Here is an 11,638-nt window from a genome sequence, read left to right as displayed (position 1 = left end):
GATTTCCGTGAGTACTAAAAGGTCTATAAAGCTAGCAACAGACTAAGCTTGAAACTTAAACTCGTCCCAATATTTACGCACATTTAGAAAATTCACTCACACAATGACGAAACTTTGAACTACGCGCATTATGTCAACGTCCGATGGAACTTGCTAATATCCCAGCAGAGGTTATATTAAAGGGATTATTTGCACGAGCCTTTTCCGGTGCATACAGTTAGAAGGTTAGTAAAAAAATCTCACTAGCTTTATAAATCCCGTCTATTTACATGAATCCATGTAGGCATAGCTGGTGCACATTAAGTTCAATAGCTGAGAAAAAGGTCTCATCAGAAAAAAGAAAACTAGCAAAAAAGATTTTACTCCCATTAGCATTACAACGTTTCTTTCTAAATGCGTCATTAATCGCTTTATTCGTGTCGCGTCATGCATCCATATTGATCTGGGAGGATGCATTCGCGCCCAACTGCTCCTATTTTATTCGAGACTGTAGTAAATGTTCTCCTCGCCTTATCTTCGAGTCCTCTTTCAGCTTCCAGTTATTCGAGGTCAAAAGCGGCAGTGACTCTAGCCGACCGCCGAGCAAGGTTCTTGCTGTCGTCACCACCGAGCTGTTCAGTTCTCTCTGCGTGGAAGTCCGAATGAACCTTTTGAATGCCGCGTCGGCCCTCTTGTTTATTGGTCACGACGTTGTCACTAACACTATACATGTCACTAAGGATCCGTACCTTCAACTCATTATGCCCAGATGACGGTCAGTGAAGCCCAGTAATCATAGCAGGTTCTTCAACACAATCTCGAGTTTTCATTCTGCAGTGGGCTAGCGGAGGACGACGCTTAGGAATAACTCGATGAATTCGACAGCCTAGCGTTATTGAATACATGTGAGGGCGAAATGAAGCTTCGATACGATATGCTTAAAGGCGCATATATTGTGTTTTTATCTGGCGTCAAGATAAATCTGCACTACGAATTCAGTGAACTTTTCTGGAATGTTTGCACCTGCGCCCAGCACCCTGTACGTTAGAGATTTTAGTAGGTGGTTTTCTGGCTTATGCCCAAAATTTTTTCCCAGCTTAAAATTTGGTTTCCTGTCTAATGTAAAAACTTATTCTTCAGCTTCAGATTGCTAGCTACTGAGAGTGGCAGTGATTTTTTTCCTCTACGACCGCCGAGGCGCGTTTATCGCTTTTGTCAAAGCCAAGTTGTTGAAATCTTTTACAGCGCATGTCTGTCCAAAACACAGTTTGAGTTCCAAGCCAGTCTACTTCTCCTTGAGAAATGACATTTTCACCACCACCTGATAATATTTTGTGTTATTGAATAAAATAAATACAGAGACTGTCACCAAACCTCAATTGATAATTAAGGCAAAAGACTATTCAGTGATCTGAATTGTAGCTAAATGGATGAAATAAATGCAAAATGAAATGAAATAAATAAAGAAAAAGAGAAAGAAAGAAGCAAAGAGACAAAATAAGAGAAGAAAGAAACAAAAAGATAAAGAAGAACAGAAAAAGGAATGAAAGAAAAAGAAAGAAAGAAGGAAAGAAAGAAATAAGGGCAAAAGAAAGAAGGAAAGAAAAAAGGGAAGAAGGAAAGGAAGAAAGAAAGAAAGAAAAAAAGGAAAGAAAGGAGGAAGAAAGGACAACGAATAGCTTCCTAGGCTTCAGCCTTTGTCTCATCAAAGAACGGAGATTCATAGAACATTGGTTTTATTTCAAGTGGAATAAACAGAAATTCACCCCGTTGTCTAAAGGAAATAATTGAGACTGGCTGATACATCCACGCTAGCTTCTTCAGAAAGTAAGCCCCCTCCGTCTTTCACTGCTCTTAAGCGGGTTCATTGCTTTCGAAACACATAACTGTCAGCCAAGCAGCTTTTGGAAGCGGGCGTCACCTAGCAAGTGTTTCCACGTTTTCGAAAGTTCACCGCACTGTATAATTTTCTTTTACGCCCTCAAGAAGCTGAAACGAAAAAAGGCAGCAATTTTCGTTAACCCCCTTCTACGTGCTGCCTGCGAACGTTAAGGAGAGCTTCCTACCGCCAGCTTCTTTCACATGTATCTAGATTGAAGAACTTTGCTGACAGCCTTCGCTTAGGGACGTTGGCACAAGGATATCCGTTCTTTAAATTTCTTTCGCTTATATACAGCTATGAAACATGCCAAAAAAGTTTCACATATTTCAACTGGCTCAAGCAACAGGGCGCTACTGAGCTTCGCCAAAAGTAGAACACGAGACAGATATAACCACTGAAGCCTCGGGGAATTTTCGCACACATGTAGGGTAGCCATCTTTAAAGAAGAGCAGATGCCCGTAGTTTCGCAGGGTGCCAAACTTTTTTCAACACAAAAATAAAAGCCATCAAACTTGATGCCATGTAGCAAAACAACACTTAAGAACTAGAAATGTTCAGTGAAGATCGGCATAAAAAATGCACCACAATTCGCCTTCCTTCACATAAAAAGCATCGTAAGTGACGCTGGTATTTAAACGGCGCTTTTGCAACTCATTAACCCCGTTTTGTGGCACCTGTGAGATCGTGATTCTCTGCGGAGCACAGGCCTCTCATGGATTAACTTAATTATTCTATTAATCATTCGACTTGTTTTGCTCATCATTCTCAGTGTCGGTGCCTAACTGCGTATTATATGGACTTCTAGTACAACGCTTCAAAACTTTAACATCGCAAAAATCGATCACAAAGCCATACAACTGCAACCCCCAGCGAAGTTCTCTGCATAACCTTTTTCTTGATTAAAGCCAGTTTCCCCACTGTATCCATTAGTACTACGAGGCCACCCTGGCACTACCAAGCAGTAGTCTGCTCAGCCTGCCTTAACTAGCGAGATGGACAATACTGTTTAGTTCTTAACAGTCAGAATCGTTAGAGTCGCACACACGAGTGCAGGCTGCATCAACCTACTCCATTGTGCGCTAACAGTTTGGAAGTTCCTCTAACCAACCTTACCCTCTCGCTCCAGTGTGATAACACTTCCATGCTCAAGGATTATTCTTCGGCGTCTGTTTTTGAAAGAGGCCTGTTGAAGGCTTCTTAAATAAGGCGAAGTGGTAGGAGTTCCTGGTGAGCCGTGTTTCTCATAGTAATACATTGCAAATGTAAATGTGGAGGAGCAATGTCTACTAGAGGTGTGCCCTGCCTCAAAGCAAACATTCACAGTGCTTTTTTAAAAAGGGGTCATTTTCAAACTGTGGTTCTAAACTTTCGCGTAGTCTCCTCCAAATTACTGTCAAACAATTAACTAACGGTCGCTTGCAATGAATACAGTGTGGCCAAAAAATGTTTAGAAAAGTTTTGTTTAAATGTGTTTATATAGGCTGCGCTTCCGCCTTGTAGCCCCCCCCCCTCCCCCGCTTAGGTCACTCTGTGACGCATATATCCCGTTGTTTATGAATATGCATTGCTCGGGATTTGATTCATAATTGCACATTGTGCTCTAGGATGCAACTGGGCTTTTCTTCGCGGACAGATGATATCCTAGTACAATTTAAATGCAGAAACCTGCCCTAAAAACTATCGTTGGAATGTATGAGATGCATCCATAAATTTTCTTCCAAACCATACCCAGCCGGTGCAATGACCGCTGCCGCATCTTCTACGCGTCACAGATATGTTTTCTCTATAGCATGGGACACGTGGCTGGGTGCAAACGTGGCGGCAGATGGAGGAGGCGGCCAGAGGAATGGGCGGCTTCTGCTGTTGACTTAGGCGCAGCGCGTTACACAGACTGCTGGCGGGTTACGTTTTGGTTTTAAAATTCTGCTCAATGACCCAAGCGCAATTCAATTGCAAAAAGAAAGAGAACCCGAAATCGTAATGACAAATGTGAGTATGTGTACTGCTTTGCTTACACAAAAGCAAGTACGAATGCCTACGTACAATAAGCCCCGCTTTCGAGCCTTTCGGTGTACAAATTTGTTTTGTTTTCATTTTGGCATTTCTTTCTCAAAGAACATTTGTCGACCTCGTAAAATGAAAGTTAGGGCTTGAACACGAAAATGCAGCTTCCAAAAAAATATTGTCATATAACTGAAACTACGAAAGACTAATATCGTTTCTCTCTTGAGCGCATTGGTTACGCTGCTCAGGCAGTGCGAATATATTTTTCGCATGATAACAACTTTTCGTTCGATTAGTGAGTGATACGAGAGGAGGAGCAGGAAGAGGAAAGGCAGGGAGATTAACCGGAAGGACAAGCGGTTTGCTACCCTGCACGGGGCGAACGGGGTGCAGGGATAAAAAGATGAAGGACAAAAGACAGTAGCAGAAAAATGAAGTCATCATGCAGAGTCAGCAAGCGTTCGGTAAAGTCGCAGCCTATCGTGTAGGATAGTAGTTCTCAAGAAGCGGAGCAGTACCTTGGAGGCGTTCACCGCCGATGATCGCTGCGGCCAGTGACCGAGATTCGTCATTTTCGACGTTGGCGCGGATCTAACTACTTTAAGCGCACGGAAGAGAGACTGTCTTGTGGCACTGTAGGCAGGGCATTCACAAAGAATGCGGGCTATTGTCTTGTGACACCCCCCGACGCACATGTAAGGCTATATGTGCCTTTCCGGTTAAGAAAGAGCTATGGTTAGTGAAAGCTTCATCAAGCCACACGGAACACGGCGAAGGTGCTTCACGTCGTGGTAGAAGCCGGAGCTTCAGATCTGGGTCCAAATATTTTTAACGCGTATTGAAAAATTGCCTAAATTCCACGCGGAAAGCATGATCTCCAACGCAAGTGAGCGTTAAACAACGCGCTAAAGAGCCATCTCTTTGTTGGGCCTGTTTCTCTAAAATATCGTTAATCCTTTTTTAATCGTGGTATGAGTCGACCACATCACGTTCTTACTCAAACCTCCGGGTAACTGTGTGCGCGTTGAGAAAGCGAGTTATTGTTCCGCCTTCCCGGGAAAGACAGATATCTGCGGCAGGCAGAAGAATGTCCTTTGCAACCTTTTTGACAGCAAGCGGTGTTCGTCGCTGGGGCGTCACGGCTTGCATCGCATCATATTCGGGAGAGTCTGCAAACTAGGAGTGCAGGAGTTCTATATTCTTTCATTTGTTTTCTTTTCCGCATCCAGCAGACTGGCGCCATCTACTGGTGGCGGATATCAAGAATATCAACAAATCCGCGAGCGAAAGGGACAGGGCGAAGATTGGTCTATCACGAGGAGAGTCGCAAATAATCACGACGACCGCTCAGGCTTTGGCGACGCGAGTCAGACGCAAGAATGCCCCGCATGTCCTGTAGATGTCTCCACCTGTCTGTCCACGTCCTTCCACCGTCGCCGCCTGGTTATTTGTTGCTAAAGCAACGCTGATTATGTACAGAGAGCAGAAGGTGCAAAACCGCCTTTTTTTCTTAGTTTCCCGGCCGCAGTATGCGGCCTTGGGTGCCTGCTGGCATCTTCTGAAGTCGGTTGCCACGCTTGAGCTTGAGCTCTGGCTATACAGCCATTACTGCCAGTATATATGTGCACGTTTGATTTAAACTATGCTTCCATTTCTTTACACTATACAACAAGAAAGTAGCAAATACCATAACAGGAAGCTCTCAAGTTTATGGCGTAGGAGTACTGTGACGGTGCGGTGATCAACCACTGTGAACTTGCTAGGGTACACATGCTAGCAGCCGTAACAACTGCAAGGCGGTTTACCCCGATGTAATGACAGCGGGTTGACGCCAATCGCTGGAGGGCCTCCTTTGAGAAACATTCACCGCTTGCTCATTGAGTTGCATCCGACTTTAGTGCTTTAATGCGATAACGCTGAGAGTCTCATCGGGAATAAAATGCGCCGTCGGCGAGATCATTGTCAATGCCGGAACTGATGGCAGCAGACTGGAAGTGACGACTGCACGTTTCGATGCATCTTCATTGCGTCCGTGTCGTCATCTCGAGACGCCTCCGCTGGAACATCTAACCCCGGCTGCTTTAATGAACACTGACAACGCACACTACAGGAGCTTCTAGCATTTTGTCTCCTTTGAAATGCGACCGCCGTGGCAGAGATCAAACCCGCGACTTTTTGGTCAACAGCTGGGTACCATAACCACTGAGACGCCGCAGTTTCGCTAATTGCAATTCTGTGAACGTAATGTCCATAATTATGCTTCTGTACGAGCAACAGAACACGTACAATGAATACAACCTTATTTCTCGATGAGATAGCGTTACATTTATTTGATAGCGCCAATGCTGCGAATGAAGATATGTACCTAGCTAATCCAGAATACAAACGAGAAACATGCTGGAGCAAAGAGAGCCTAAGAACGGTGCAGCTGATATGGATTGGGGGCAGCACCAGTTACTTATCTCTGCGCTTCAGCCCAACAGTTGCGTGAAGCAATTTCATAAGCACCTTGAAGCTGCTGTTTCCACTTCCATTTATTGATTAGATCCATTCATGCTGGAGTTCGTCACGGCGACCTTCATCTTCATGGTTGTAGTTGCTGGCTATGTTCCACACACCCATCGTAAACGGAAGCATTCTTGGGTGAAGCAAGTATGGCCTGAAGCTACACTGCTTAGTCTTAGGGACTTAGGGAGGGAGGGAAGCATTGTTCATGTAAAGAGGCGATGGTTTGGACCTGACCGCGGCGGCTACGCTTTGATGAAGGCGAAACACAAGCGCGCCCGTGTGTTGCGCGATGTTATTGCTCGTTAAAGATCCGCGGGTGGTCGAAATTATTCAACAGCCCTCCACGACGGCACACATTTATTCCTCTTTTGTTCCAAACACTCGTTTATACCTTCTCTTACGGCGCGGTTCAGGTGTCCGCGGATACGTGAGTCAGATACTGCCCCATCCCCCAAAAGCCAATTTTTAATCTCAACTTGAACTCGCCATCGCTAGGTGGCAGCGGCTGTGTGACATCATAGCTGTCACGTGGTTTTTACTCGGCTCAAGTTCAAACTCGCGCACACGGCGAAGAAGCTACGGAGGGGAGTAGTAAAAGCTTTCGCTTTTAAAACTGTTTCCTGCAATATGTTGTGCTCAGGGATGCTAAACCACCAGCCAGTTCTTTCTTTCAAGCTTGCGTCAGACATGACTTTTTCGCCCTCTCTATTGTCGGCACCATCAAAGGCGAGAAATCTCACTACCCACCACGGTTGCTCAGGGGCTAGTGCAACGGCCGTGTCCGCGATTCGACGGAATCGAAAGGCTAAATGCGCCCGTTTGCTGTGCGACGTCAGGGCACGTAAACATGTTTTATTGTTTATGGTTTATGGGGGCTTAACGTCCCAAAACGATTCAGGCTATGAGGGACGCCGTTGTAAAGGGCTCCGGAATTTACGACCACCTGGGGTCCTTTAACGTGCAACGATATCTCACAGTACCCGGCCATATAGAACTTCGCCTCCATCGAAATTCGACCACCATGGCAGGAATCTAACCCGCGTATTTCGGGTCAGCAGCCGAGTGCCATAACCACTGTGCCACCGCGGCGGCAGAGCGCGTATATTTTCCCAGGACGTCAGAATTATTCCTGGGCCCTCTCTATTGCTAGCGAATTTAAAATTATCTCTACTAATTATGCAATTGAGGAGAATACAGAAAATGATAGACTTGCTGTATACAATACTGAGAAGCATACCTTTTATGGGTGGTCATAGTGAGCCTCGGCATATATTTAAACCCTATCTAAAATAAGGCCGGACACCCTGTATATACACATATTCATAGTGGGCGAGAATAAAAAACATAGAAATTGGTTTTTGAAGATAGGAAATTGCGCAGTATCTGTCCCGCATACCAGTGGGCACCTGAACCGCGCAGTAAGAGAACGGATAAAGGAGAGAGTGAAAGAAGAAAGGAAGAAAGAGGTGTCGTATTGGAGGGCTCCAGAATAATTTCGACAACATGCGGATCTTAAAGTGCATTGACATCGCACAGCACACGGGTGCCTTAGCGTAATGGAGGTTTTTTTTCCTTCGGCGATTTCCTCAAAACGATGTCTGGCGACTTGCACAGACAAGTGCTGAAAGCAAAAATAAATTTCATCCAAATGCATCCGAGAATACCAGAGAACAGCTTAAAAAAAGAGGACAGCGGTCAGTGCATTTTTAGGAATGCATAGCGGAACTTAAAATTTTGGAAGGCAATGCGACCGCCCTTTTATAAAATTATCCTTTATAAAAGGTCTCGCTGTTCCCTCCCAGTACTGGAGAATTTCAGCTATCTGCAAAAAATTGTTTTAGTTGGCAGTGAATAACTGCACTATCATCACGCTGGTTTCAATTGTAATGCCGCCGCTTTTTTTAAAAATAGAGCACTTTTTAAACTGACCACTCAAGAAACAGACCAGCTAATTTGAGGAATACTTAAAGATGAATTTCTATTATAACCATTACTGATCGATTCTGTTTTATACATGTAAAATATTTTGATGTTTGTAGGTATTTTGATGCCGTTATTTGGTACATACTGGAACTTTTGGATCAGTAAACTTACTCTGTGATCACGGTAAAAGCATTACAATCGATTCACCAATAAAACGAACTGAGAAAAAGGAGTGTGTCTTGTTGCTACGCAGTGCGACTTGGTACGTTGACATTTTAAGCTCTACCAAAGCAACAGCCCGCTTTGATGTATTCGCGGATTGCTTTCTCCCGACTATGCAAATGTTTCCAAGCATGTCGCCCTTCGTAGTTCGCATAAATCTGGGGAAAATGTCGAGGGCCACGCGCCTACGCTGACAAGAGCGACGGAACGTTTATTGAGATAAAAACAAAGCATCACACCATAGTGAGAAGGTCAGACGCTACACTCTTCAGATGTTTCAGCAGTGGTTTGTTAACGTGGATGTATAGCTGGATAAGGGCAGATGTCAGTTCTTTCTGCGGCGAAACACTCAGTCGCTATCGCTCATCGCTGAAAAATATCAGGCTGAGACTTCTGTTGATGCTACGCGCGAATTGGATAAGGTAAAAAAAAAAGCAACTTCCACTTTTGCATGAAACAGATGCAGGCCTTGACAAATTTTGCCGAATAATGGCAACGGTACCTGCTCCCTGTAACCCACCGCGGTGGCTCAGTGGTTAACGCGCTCGTCTACAGAGCCGGAGTACCCAGGTTCGAACTCGGCCGTGGCGGCTGCGTTTCGATGGAGGCGAAACGCAAAAGGCGCTCGTGTGCTGTGCGATGTCAGTGCACGTTAAAGATCATCAGGCGGTCAAAATTATTGCGGAGACGACCACGACGGCACCTCTTTCTTCCTTTCTTCTATCACTGCCTCCTTTATCCCTTCGCTTATGACGAATTTCGGGTGTCCACCCAGATATGTGAGACAGTCACTACACCATCTCGTTTCCTCAAAACTTATTTTCAATTTTTTTCATCTGCTCCCTGCAGTATATACCTGACGCCCAAATTGGCAACTGCCGTTTTGTGGCCAAGTGGTATGCTGGCAGTTTAAACTGTAGGTGCTACAGACTGCTGGTGCAGGCCCCCGCACACGTTTCATGCATTCTTTTATAATGTAGAGATAGCTTTTTTTTTTAAATTGTTATGTCGAAGTTACTAACCTATCGCTGTATCAAGAAATTTACCTTAATGCATGAGTAGGAATCTACTTCGTCGACTGTGAAGACGTCAGCATGTTGTATAGTTTTGTTGTGTAGCTGTTCGCCATCACTTCCCTGGACGAATGTCAATACTCGCGGAATTGGTAAATCCCGACATCACATTCATATATTGCTGGAAATCCTATGCCAAACCTGGCGCAGTGATGAGGCTGTTGAAGGATGCGCCACTGCTCTGGGATGGCAGGTGTTGCCACCGGTGGGGCTTGTGCGACCCAGGTTCCCCTACGCGATCAACCTCTCAGCACCAGTCACTAATTTAGCTCCCACCTGCCATCGTGGTCAATTTGCTCTCAATCTGGTGGGCAGGTCCTGTATTCTCAGAAGGTCACGTGACCTAGGTGGCGCATCTAGGTTACCGTAGCAGGCAGTTGCTTAAGCCTGTCCGGCTGGGAGGCTTCAAACGTTCGCGAATGCCGACGCACGACTATTTTATTTTGGGTCACGGGGGTACTAACTCTCGTTAAAATCAGGATTACCAAAGTGACATATGCCGGAATTTAGAGCCTGCTTGAGCGTGAAGAAATCTGCCACGTTACACTGATGCAGGCTCTGATTTCTGGTCTGTACAGCCTCTTTTTCGCCCTTCTACCCTGTTGAAGCTACTTTGTCTGCTGAACTTGTGTGTTTCTGCCGAATCACGTCTTACTGACATGCGTTCTAGAGGAACTGAAATGATGTGCTTGACCAGTTTGTAGTGGTTTCATCGTTTTTTTTTTTCTGAACACTCAGTTTCTGTTGATAGCAATAAAGCTTTTCTGCTTCTTTCTGAATCAAAATGCGTTCATAGATTATGCAAGAAACTTATTAGATATGAATTCCTTTGTTGTTTTCTCACCTGTTTATTGTGCTGTTCCAATTTTCTTTCAGTGTTGTGAAAAGGCTTGAGTTGTATGGAATTTTATAGTTCCCTAGAAAACTCATGCACTTTTCCTGCAGGACATAACGTGTATTTAATAGCACGTAAACTTTTGTTTCTCAGCATGCATTAGAAGTTTTTCATTAGCTGAATAGTGAGAAAAGAACATAGGCAACAAAGAAATTGCGTCGCTAATTTTGTATTTTACTGACATGAGCCATATGAGATTTTTGACGTTCCTGACGATACTCAGCATTGCTATATCAACAACTAATCAAGAAATGATCTCCTGGAATGCTGTGAAGGGAAGGCCGTTATCTAATTTCCGTTGAGCCGTGTGCAAAAGGTACCAGTGCTTGCGGATGCAATCCTATAGAAGCACTGCCTCGCTTGCATTTCGCAGTGTACGAATACCCTTAGATGGAGTATACATCTCTCAAATAGTTCTTTCCTGGCCATCACTTTCACCGTCTTTAATGCTTGCCTTGAAGTAGGTATATTACACGATAGTGTGTAATATAGATTTTTAAGGCGCGTTTTGCATAGGTTAGATGAGCAGAAATATTTAGTAGCCGACAACATTATCGTTCCGCCATATTCAAAAACGCGTCAGGGGCATTCGCTGAAATGTCGGCACTGGAAAAAATGCTTCAAGGTTAGCTTTTAGCAAAGAAGTGTAATGTGACACGGCCAAAGAAGGGAGGCAGAACACAGAAAGGACAACACAGAGCTGTTAGTGTTTAAATATACAGTACCAACTAGCCCAACAGGTCAACTGCTTTAAAGGTAAATACGGGTGCAAAATATTTCAACCGTACAAAGATTTCGGCGTAGGCTGAAAAACCAAGACGTTGTTGCTAGTTGTGAACAGCAAACGCCAATCTTTGCAACGTTTAGATAGGTGACCGCAGCGTGGCTTGCAGGGTCGATAATTTCGAAACTCTTACTAAGATCTTTCATAAGTGTAAGCTCGGTTCTTTCATCGCAATCACACTCCTATGTTTACTGAAAAAATTTTCTTTGTCACCTCAAAGCTGTTTTTTATGGTTGCCCAGTAGGTCGGATAATGGTTCTGTGAATTCAACTCATTACATCTATAAAGAGTCTTAACACAACCTGTAGACGCAAGTGTGTGAGCAGCATTATCGTGCCAGCCGTGTGTTCTACAGCACAGCGAAGCCT

The sequence above is a fragment of the Amblyomma americanum genome, unplaced genomic scaffold, assembly GCF_052857255.1.
Source record: "Amblyomma americanum isolate KBUSLIRL-KWMA unplaced genomic scaffold, ASM5285725v1 scaffold_51, whole genome shotgun sequence".
Classification (NCBI taxonomy): domain Eukaryota; kingdom Metazoa; phylum Arthropoda; class Arachnida; order Ixodida; family Ixodidae; genus Amblyomma; species Amblyomma americanum.
The sequence above is the reverse complement of the archived record's forward strand: the minus strand, read 5'-3'. Positions refer to the sequence as shown.